Genomic DNA, 11,403 nt, shown 5'->3' with positions numbered 1-11,403 from the left:
CTCTTTCGTTCCTACACAGGCAGTAGCGGTTACTTTTGCCTCAACCATCTTACCGCAGTACATATATTTGGATTCTTGGCGGCATGAGGTAAATAAATATATCCCTCCTGTTAAGCAATGCCTTAAATGCATGCGATATGGGCATATCGCCAAATTTTGTAAAAACTCGGAAGTCTGCTCGATCTGTTCTGAGCAACACAATTTTAAAAAATGTAACGTTGCTCCGCAGGATGCCAAATGTGCAAATTGCAAGGGCAATCACATTGCAATATCTTCAGCTTGTCCAATTAAAAAACAGCAGGTAGAGGAAAATAAAATAAAATCTCGAAACGCCACTTATTCAGACCTTTTTAATGTGAATTCATTCCCAGCTCTAACGGCACGCAATATTGACACGCAAATAAATAATCTTATGAAATCAGACAAATTTATAAATACATTAGTGGAAACACTTACGAAAATATTAAGCAATAAACAAACACCCATTAATTCAATGTCGATTAAAGAAGCTCTCAAATCAACTTTAAGTGATAAATTTTCTTCTGCCTGTTAATGGATATTTCGGAATTAAATATTGTCCAATGGAATGCACAAAGCTTAAATAGTAACAAACATATATTTATTGACTTTCTTTAAAGACACAATATTCATCTGGCAATCATTAGTGAAACGTGGTTAAAACCGCAACACGATTTTAAAATTAAACATTATAATATTGAAAGAAATGATATTGGTAACAAACATAATGGTGTTGCAATAATCATTCATAAAAGTATTAATTATACTCAAATTAAAACCTTCTGTGATAACTCATTACAAAATATTTGTGTTAAAATAAAAGTAAATAACAAAGAGTTATGTATAGTCAGTCTTTATAGTCCTTTGAATTGTAATCCGCAATTCTCAAAGGAAAAATTGGATCTATTAATAAAATCTATTCCTGAACCTTTCATATTGGCTGGTGATTTTAATGCTCATCACACATCTTGGGGCTGTGGCTCGGACTCTGTGCGTGGGCGCAGTATTCTACAGGTTATTGATGATAATAATTTGGTTCTGCTCAATGATGGTCAACCAACTACTGTTGGCTCCTTGACTTGGCGTCCTAATGCGTTGGATTTGACATTAGTTTCATCATCTTTAGCGCTGAATTGTGAATGGAACGTACATGATTGTCCTCTTGGTAGCAGTTATCACATCCCTGTAATCATAAAATCAGTGATTAGCAATAATAGTTACATTAACAACAGTCATTATTCTTCTAATGTTGAGCATTTGCCTGTTTATCCAAATTACAAATTGGTAGATTGGAAGAGATATACCAGTAGTGTTGATGAATTGCTATATGATTTTGAAATCGACAGTTTATGTATTACTGACACATATCTTAGATTTTGTAGCATTTTGCGTACAGCAGCCGCCAATTCTATAGTCAGTTCTGCACATTCTTCCAATAGATCTTGTTGCATTAGAAGTAATAAGCGACCTTCGCTTCCTTGGTGGAATCAAAAGTGCGCGGAAGCTGTAATAAACTTCAGAAACGCATAAGTGGAATTTAAAAATAATCCATCCGAAGAAACTTATTTGCAATTTAAAAGGTTACGGGCAGTTAAAAAACTGGTTTTAAAAACGGAAAGGCAAAAAAGTTGGTTTTCCCTTTGTGAAACTTTTAATAGATCTACACCGATATCAATAATATGGAAATTTATGCGCAAATATAATAAAACATACAATGTCAGTGGTCATAAAGACGATACATGGATTTTAGATTTTCTTAAAAAATATACACCAGATTTTGTCCCATCAAGTGAAAAAATTTTCACTTCTGGTTGTAATTCTAGTAATTGCTACATGCTTGATCCCTTTACATTGCAAGAGTTGATGGCGGCTATAACTTCCAGGAGAGATACCACATGTGGTCTTGACGGAATGCCGTATATACTTTTCAAAAAACTTAATATTTCAGGTTTAAAATTATTTCTACAAATTTTGAATTTGTTATGGGAAAATGATATTATACCCCATAATTGGAAGGTTGATTGCCTAGTACCCATTCTAAAACCTGATAAAACTAAAATGTGTCCCGATTCTTATCGTCCCATAGCTCTTCTTGTGTTGGTAAATTGTTTGAACAACTGTTAAAACAACGCTTAGAATTTTATATAGAAAAAAATAGTATCTTACCATCAAATCAATTTGGTTTTCGTAGGAATCGTTCCGCTCGTGAAAGTATTTGTCAACTGCAGCTTGATATTTATAAATCCATAACAGCAAATGAAAATCTGGTTGGAGTGTTCTTTGATGTTGCAGGTGCATTTAATAGTGTAAATATAGATATTCTATGTGATGAGTTATCACAGATAGGGATTCCGGGAAAAATCATTAATTGGCTATCAAATTTCCTTAATAATAGGGAAGTATTCGTAAAATTTAATAGGCACCTTTATGGTCCTAGACTATCGGCTAAGGGAGTTTGTCAAGGTGGAATATTGTCACCTTTAATATTTATATTGTATATACATAGATTAAATTTAATTTTAGGGACTCAAGTTAAAAATCTACAGTTTGCAGATGATCTTGTGGTTTATTCATCTGGGAAGAACATTTCGCAAGTAGTTGAGACAGTCAATGTTGCATTAACACATTTGCACAATTACTTCTCTTACCTTGATCTCACTATCAATCCATTAAAGTCCAAAGTAGTCATTTTCGGTAAGCGGAATCATAATTTACCCGCTGTGTTGTATCATAATTGTGCATTACCCAGCTCTCTTGAAGTTAGATTTTTGGGAGTTATATTTACACACAATTTGTCCTGGAGTAATTACATTAGGAATATTGTTGCCAAAGCAAATAGAGGTTTTAATGTTTTAAAATCCTTGAGTGGAACTTACTGGGGAGCAGACCCAAAAATATTATTATTGTTATATAAATCTTTAGTACGTAGTCACTTTGAATATGGTTTTTATTGCTTTGCTGCAGATTCAAAACATGTAAATAGTTTAAATATTTTGCAAAACAAATGTTTGCGGGTTATTACTGGGGCATTCAGAAGTACTCCTGTGAACGCTTTGCAGATTGAATGTAATGTTGCACCTCTAGCTATTCGTTTTGATTTCTTATTGGAAAGATTCTTTCTGAAGCTTTATAGTGTTTCTGGTAATAGTCTTTTAAACAATCTTGTACATTTAGCTACACATGCTACTTTAAAACCTTTTTATATATTACAAAGTCTTAAAAAATTTAAAGCTTTTATTGAAAATATTAACATTCATCAATCAAAACATATCCTGCCTTGTTACGAAGGTTCATTTAGTAGTAAATTTCCAGCTATAACTGTCATTATAAAGAAGAGAAAAGAATTGTCTTCTAAAGAGGATGTGTATAATATGTTGTCAGAGTGGTCAGATCACAAATTTGTATATACTGATGGTTCCAAGAATGATAGAGCGGCTTCTTTTGCTATTTATGAGCCTACTTCAAATATCGGTATAGGCATGAAAATTGACAAAAATGCCAGTATTTTTACAGCTGAAGCTGTTGCAATCTTGAGTGCACTGAAACATATAAAAAAATCCAATTTAGAGTCTAGTAAATGGGTCATAATAAGTGATAGCATGAGTGTCCTACAAAATATAGCAAATAATAAATTCCATGCTAACACTAACTACATTATTCATTTGATTAAGGAAATGTGGGTACAATTGATTGAGTCAAACATTGAAGTTCAATTTGTATGGGTACCATCTCATATTGGCGTTAAAGGAAATGAAAAAGCAGACTATCTCGCCAAAAAAATTGTCGAACTAGAGGATTCAATTCCCAGCAGCGATAAAAGTGTTTCCATACCTTACACAGATGTAGTTTTAGTCTCTTAAGGCAACGCATGTGTGAAGCGTGGGGGAGACATTCATATAATTGTGTGCACAATGAAAATGTGGGTTCATGGTTTAATACTCTCGATGTCCAAGTTAATACTGTACCTTGGTTCTGTAAAAATAACATTTTTTTAAATAGGAAATTTTATTCAATTATTTGTCATATGCGTTTTGGTAATTGCAGATTAAATTATCACCTTTATCGTCTCAAAATGGTCAGCTCAGCATATTGTGATTATTGTCAATTGCAAAAGGTTCAAACACTACATCACATCTTTTTTGAGTGTTCGTCTTTCAACATTCAGCGCCTTGTGTTGTCGGATGAGCTTTTAAAAATTTACAAAAATCCTGAAATGGTCCCGCTTAGCTTACAGGAGTTGCTTATGAATGCTTCAACTTATATATATTTGTACAGATTCATATTGGAAACAGTTAATGACATTTAAATGTTCATAAAGGTTAGCATTACCTTTGTATATATAATTTATATATATAATGGCGGGAGATTGAAACGTCAATGATGGATGACAGTTGGTGTTTATTATTACTCCAACACAAGTACAAACAGTAATTAACTTATATGGTAGGTACACAATATGATTGATGAAGCCTATTCGTGGTCCTAGGGATGGACTGCGGGGCTATCCTATCCCTTAACCTCCTAGCTATGCTATTCCTGAGGGCGACGGGGCCTCCGCTCAGTTCAAGCTTGGGCAACAGAAGTGACTGCGGGGCTATCGACCTCTGTGCCGCGTAAGTAGCGAGTGGAGTCTTCACGGCGAGCGTCGCCTTTTAAAGGAGCCCGCTTGATCACTGTGTGCGTCAAATGTAGGCATCGGTGTCGCTGTGTGCGTGAAGCGTAGGCGCTGTGTGGTGCTTGCAGATTCTCCACAATCATGATAGGTGGCGCTGGCAGTCGCATACGTACTAGTCGATAATTATTATGATCTATGGCTTTGCCGTCTCGTTACATATATAGTTTTTTAAAATATTCTATTATATTTGTCTAATATAAGGTGTATATAAATAAATAATAGCATATGAATAGGGGAAAAAGGTGAAACCTTTAAATAACATCAACTTGACGTAAAAATTCGTTGACACTGTCTTTAAAAAAAAAAATAAAAAAAATTGATATGACTTGACATGAAATTATGCCTTTAACGGCTGGATTAGGAAAAAAAACTGGATTAATAAAAGATGACAATGACTTGACAAAAAATTATTGATTTGACATGAATTAAACACGTATGACAATTTTTTTTAAAAAATATTACGAAAGAAATAAATACCTACGAAAGACTAGGCAGTATGGTCGAAAGACTTTAGCCTGCCCTATGGGCAAAAAAAAAAAAACAACTCTTATATAATTTTCACGAAGCATTTTTTATTAAATTTATACATACAGTCCTATTCAATGTTGATATGACAGCATGCCGTCGTTCCCGGTGCAAAGGAATGAAAGCATTCAAAATTATACCGCGGGACATTATTATTATTGAGCCATCGGAGGACATATTTAAATTGACTGATACTCCGGATAAAATCATTCTTAATGGGTTTCAATATTATTTAAGTGCAGTGATTGAATTTGTTCCACCCGCATTTGGCGAAATGGGCCACTATAAGGCTCATTGTAGACGGGACAATATATGGCAGTGCTACAATGACTTAAATAGCAGAGTCACAAAAAGGGTCTGCGTTCTGTACCTCTGATTTCGATTACTTATAACTAATTAAATAATAGGTATTAGTTATACAAGAGTGCAAAGTTGCTTTTTAACCGCGGGCTCAATTTTGATGACCGAGCAAGCGAAGGATACTAAAATTAAAACACGAGCGCAGCGAGTGTTTCAATAATTAGAATCCTGAGTGATAACAAGAGAATCAAAAGAGCACAAGGTGAAAAATCTTTGCACTCGAGTGCAACACGTAACTTTTCATCCCACCTCATCGAGGAAATTTCTAAACTCAAAAAAAGAAAATGGCACGCATTTCACACATGGCAAATTAAAAAGATGTACCTTTTAAAATGTATTTATGCAAAAACTCAGTTTAGAAATGCTGAATATCTTCAAAACCACGAGGGTAGCAATTGGTAGCAACTAATGGTAGGTGGTAGCAATTAGGTAGCAACTCTCTATATGTATTTCGAGAGGATCGGAGAGTTGTGACGGCGGTCCTGACGCTAACAAAATCCATGCACCCCTTCCAATCCTTTGCAGACCGCATCATCCTTTCTTTCTCAGGCTAGTTATCGTGCAGACCCTTAAGAGTCAAGAACATCGCTCACCATGCCCTCTCCCCTTAACTACATTTCACTCTCCCAACACATCACTTCCTATACAAACAAACTTAGGTACTGTGCCCCTTCCTAAAACCCACTCTTCTTGGCTATGATCGAAGGGTACGTCAGTATATCATTAAAAGTTTCTTCCCCCACCCCTTTCTTAGGGTCCGTTCGGATAGACCGGGTCGGAGATAAACGGCGCGCATTTTTCTTTTCACACAGGCCGGAGCCGATCGGCTGCACGACCATTAAAGAGCATGCAAACGGAGCCAAACGTCAAGAATAAATACACGATCGGTGCCGGTCGGCTCCTATTGATGCCTTGCAGTCCGCAATCACCGATATAAAATTGCAAAATATTGGTATAATTGAGTCCATTGAGAGTCTGGCCCAAAAATATAGTGAATCAGAAAAACAGATTAACCAGATGAAAAAAGAGAGTGTTGAACTTATTAAGGCTCCGCACTTCGAAAACATCAGTTTTTTCGTCGGGTAGTATGAGGCCTGGATACATTCTATAGATCAGAAAATTTAACAGTGAGTTGTCGAGGATATTGGCCAGAGAATATGAAAAAAACCTATTAAAAAAATAGTCTCACACATAGAAAAAAAAAGGCTCGAAATTGCCTCTCGAAAAAATTTTTCGTCAGCTAATTCTCAAAATATTCAATGATAACCTACACATGTTTTATCACTAAACGATAGAAAATTTCCTAAGCTAAAGAAAAATACCACATATTATATGGCTTTATAAAGCACACAAGGAGAAATATTAAAAAAACGTATAAAATTCAATGTCAATTTTCATTTCATGAATTTTACCTTCTGCCAGACGGCGTTCCGCCGTGAAGACGAGTGGTCATGTCGCTTTGTCATCCAATGACAGTTCATCCTTCGTATTCCCAAAAATAATATAAAAAAATATATTTGTAATAACATCCTATAAGTTCTTTTTTTATGACTGAAAGTGCATTTATTTTAATGTACTACATATAATTAGCTCCATGGAAGATGATCATGAGTGTTGTGGATGCTTTACTCTTGCAAAAAAATGTTTTCAAGCGTATGATGTGAGATTACAGTTTTAGACGCCTTCCACCGGTCTTAAAAAATAGGAACATTAAGATAATGACCGTTAAACTCAGGTAAATGTGTGATTCCATTCACAAAATTTATTTATTTTCCAAATATTTATTTGTATTAGATTGTTAGGTTGTTTATTGCAAAACGTAGTTGTCATGGTAGCCGAATTTAAACTGTCATTGCTTGACGCGCAAGGAGGTTTGTGTTTGTAGTAATTTATTTTGGAATCTGACTAATAAGGAAATTAAAAATCATTTATTTACGATAGCGAAAAATAATAATTTACGTGAGAACGTCGAAAATAATTATTCTGTAATGAGTAAAAATATGAAGTGAACATAGAAGTTTTGTTTAGGATATCATATCAACCATTTCGGATGATAGAAAAAACGATTTATAAAATTTATATATATACGACCTCGATGGCGCAATGGTCACCATGCCGGACTGCCGAACCTGAGGTCCCGGGTTCGATTCCCGGTTCGGTCGACATGTGTGTGATGAGCATGTTTGTTGGCCGTGGTCTGGGTGTTACAATATGTATTTATCAATATGTATATGTATATGTAGCTATGTGAAGTTTTTCAGTTGTGTTAGCACCCATAACACAAGTTAATTAATAACTTACCATGGGGCTAACCGACCGTGTGTGAAAATGTGTCCAGAAATGATTATTAATTATCTTGTATGTCTCTAACCGACCACGGGACTACAGAGTCCCGGATTTTTGGAAGGCGAACGTGGGGCCGAAGCCAACACGCTGAAGCCCTTTTGAGACAACTTTAATGAAATGGTGACACAAAACCGACGATTATCCCTGTATACACTATAGAAATGTACCCAAGGACAATCCCCGGTTCTGTGCTAAACTATTGCTAACTATGGATGAAAACTACTTGGGCTATTGTGATGGGATGCTAATGGACTAGGAATGGGGAAACTACGGGAACTATGGCACCTGCCGACGACAATGTATTAAATACATGTTAAAATGGCAGGTGGAGACTCGCCAACTCACTTACTGGGCCCCCGGGAATCTAAATATAATAATGGTCCTAAAGCGGGACATTTATGAAAAAAGATATACGGTTATTTTTGCATCAGAAATGTATGAGCTGAGACATCCATTTTTTTGCAGTTTTTGATATAAAATTAACTTAATTCTGTTATTTCTTAGGTATTTGTTTTGTTATTTCTAATCAATCCTGATCATCTGATATAGGTTTTTGTTAAAGTATTTTGTTTGTTCTTGTATGAAATGTAGCTCGTCGCTTAGTAGCGATTTCTTTAATGTTACAGAAAGCACTTCTAGCTATGCTTATGTGGTCCCAGCTATGTTTATTCACCTTGGACAGTTGTTATGAGTAATCAGAACCCGTTTAAGGCGTACCTTTTAACTGGGTTGTGTGACAATAGGTGGCAAAAAGTTCAAAGTTCTTCGGTTTTAAAGTACATCACGGGGATAGAACTTCATAACAGTAATTAATTATAGGACCACACCTATGACCACACTACATTCGTTAGTACCAAAATCATCGCTGGCCGCTGATAGCCCGGGCTCCGTAGAGATTTGCCCATTGTCCTTTAAGTAGTTTTTATTCAAAATCCGAAATTAAGTACCTGTAATCACACCATACTCTATTTTGACCTTCGTAGGAATATTAATCAAAATTATAAAAGAGACGTCTGCTTGGGAACATAAATTAATGTGAATCATTTGTTTGCGATTTCTAAAAAATCTAAAGAAAATCATTGCAAGATTATTATTTGTTAAAAAAGTTTAGTTACCTACTGACTACCTTATTCCGTCCAGTGAACACAGGCAAGGATACGAGCTATGTCAAAAATCAGTTGTCGACTGTTTTCGTATCGGTGAAAACGTGAGCGGCGCCCCGAAGTGGGCTTGTACCTCACCCCCTCAGGTTGTCGATTTTGACAAGACAAGGAGCCTTAACTCTCTTCAAAACAAAATAGAGAACCTTGAACAATCTCAAAGATTTACTAGTCTATCTATACATATAATAAATCTGTAAAAAACCTGTGTCTGTACATTGAATATATTAAAAAAATAATAATTGGGTGGGGTTTAGAAACAGTAATGGAGCAAAAATCCAAAAAAAAAAATTCTGTCTGTTTGTCTGTATGTCTGTATGTCTGTATGTCTGTATGTCTGTTTGTTTGTACACGCTAATCTTCCGAACTACTGAACGGATTTCAATGATTTTTTCTTTGTTGTGTCAGTATTAAGCCGGGTCAACATATAGGCTATAATTTATCTCCGAAACTTGAAGACCTGATGCAGAACACCAACAGACCAACAAAACTATGAGAGATACAAAAATGGTGCCATGGCAAAAATTGTTTCATGTGATGAGCATTTTCAGCTGAGATACTAAATTCGAAGATCTGGAACACCTGATGTGGAACCCCAAGAGCCCAGCTTCTCTGTACCATATCCAGGTATGACGTTTTAGCAAAAGTTGTTCAATTTGATAAGCACTTTCTATTGACTTATACAAATTGAAGATCTAAAACACCTGATGTGGAACTCCAGGGGCCCAGCTAGACTATAGCATATAGAGGTATGACGTTTTAACAAAAGTTGTTCAATCTGATAAGCACTCTCTGTTGACTTAAAAAAATTTAAGATGTAAAACACCTGATGTGGAACCCCAGGAGCCCAGCTAGACTATAGCATATAAAGATATGACGTTTTAGCAAAAGAGGTTCAATCTGATAAGCACTCTCTGTTGACGAATAAACATCGAAGATCTGGAACACCTGATGTGGAACTTCAAGAGCAATACTACACTCGAAATGTATAGAAATGAATCGAATGTTATGAAATAGGTATGGTGAATCAAAAAAAGTAATTAGTCCGTCTTTTAGATAACCCTAAAATAATGGACACGTATTTTTTCTTTTCTCCTTCTCACAAACAAATAATAACGAAGATATAACACGCTTGAATTTTGAACACGCTTTAGGATACCTCGGCGGATTTTAAACGCAGATTACGCGCTCTCTGTGGGTCACTTACCACGAGGCACCTATCCTCAGAGCAGGGCTACTTAACCCTGCTCTAGCGACTCCACTCTGTACGGTCAAGCCAAGCCAGAGGCGTGAGACCTACCCCCATCATGGTTCACTCCGACCGGCCGGAGATGGGGGACAGTATACTCTCCCTGGAGAACTCAGTATACAACATGTAACGTAATTAACGCACACCCTCAAACACCCCAATTAGAATATTATGTTATAATCATAATACATACAATGAATTTTTAATTTAACATGTATATGCATTGTTATTTACTAAATTAGTTATACCAATTCTTAGAGAACTTTTTGGTCATACTACTACGCACGCAAATATCGCGCCGCGCACCGCTCGACTCTACACAACATAACGAAATTACGGAAAAAGCCGACAATACACGAAGTCTTATTACTTTGAGTTACGGTCTATTTGATTTTTTTTTTACCGTACAGGGTTAATATGACAATAATTTCCGTAGTTTTAATAATTTTTGGGATAAAAAATTACCTATATTAAAAATTATATAAATCGATTCAGTAAACGATTCTGAACAAACTAATTTCAGGATGTGCGTTAATTTAGTTACATGTTGTATATGCCCGGGGTCGCTACTCCCCGTCATCAGCCTCAGATGTCCTGCGTTGCTTATATCTCATTATTATTGTCGTTATTATCTCAAGAGCCTTTGTCCCAATTATGTTAGGGTCGACTTCCAGTCACGATGCAACTGAGTACCAGTTTTTTACAAGGAGCGACTGCCTATCTGACCTCCACAACCCAATTAACCGCTCAACCCAACACCCCTTGATAAAACTGGTCAGACTTACTGGCCTCTGACTACCCACAACGACTGCCAAGAATGTTCAATGATAGCCGGAACCTACAGTTTAACATCCCCTCCAAATAACGGTCATTGGTATCAAAAATATACGTAGAAAGTACATACGAACTTAGAAAAGTTGCATTGGCAGGTACTTGCCAGACCTGGAATCAAAGACGCACGCTCATAGTTGAGAGATTGGTTCGCTACCCACTAAACCACCACGACCTCCACTAAGTCATCACGACTATGTCATCTCAGTAACATTTAATGTTTTTTTACGTAATATTAC

General features: G+C 36.0%; 1 long non-coding RNA gene across 2 annotated transcripts; it reads right to left on the bottom strand.

Moving 5' to 3' along the window:
- Nucleotides 1-331: 331 nt before the first annotated feature.
- Nucleotides 332-3,867, bottom strand: LOC135117322 (uncharacterized). 2 transcript variants are annotated; one of them, XR_010276812.1, is made up of 3 exons: nucleotides 3,850-3,867; nucleotides 2,185-3,557; nucleotides 332-1,201 (listed from the first exon to the last, which is right to left on the bottom strand). It is a non-coding gene; the product is annotated as an uncharacterized LOC135117322 (long non-coding RNA). The 2 variants fall into 2 exon arrangements; XR_010276805.1 differs by lacking the exon at nucleotides 3,850-3,867 and having other exon boundaries at nucleotides 2,185-3,843.
- Between the last annotated feature and the right edge of the window lie 7,536 nt (nucleotides 3,868-11,403).

This window comes from Helicoverpa armigera, chromosome 1, assembly GCF_030705265.1.
Source record: "Helicoverpa armigera isolate CAAS_96S chromosome 1, ASM3070526v1, whole genome shotgun sequence".
In the NCBI taxonomy this organism is placed as follows: domain Eukaryota; kingdom Metazoa; phylum Arthropoda; class Insecta; order Lepidoptera; family Noctuidae; genus Helicoverpa; species Helicoverpa armigera.
This window is presented reverse-complemented; position numbering and strand designations above follow the sequence as displayed.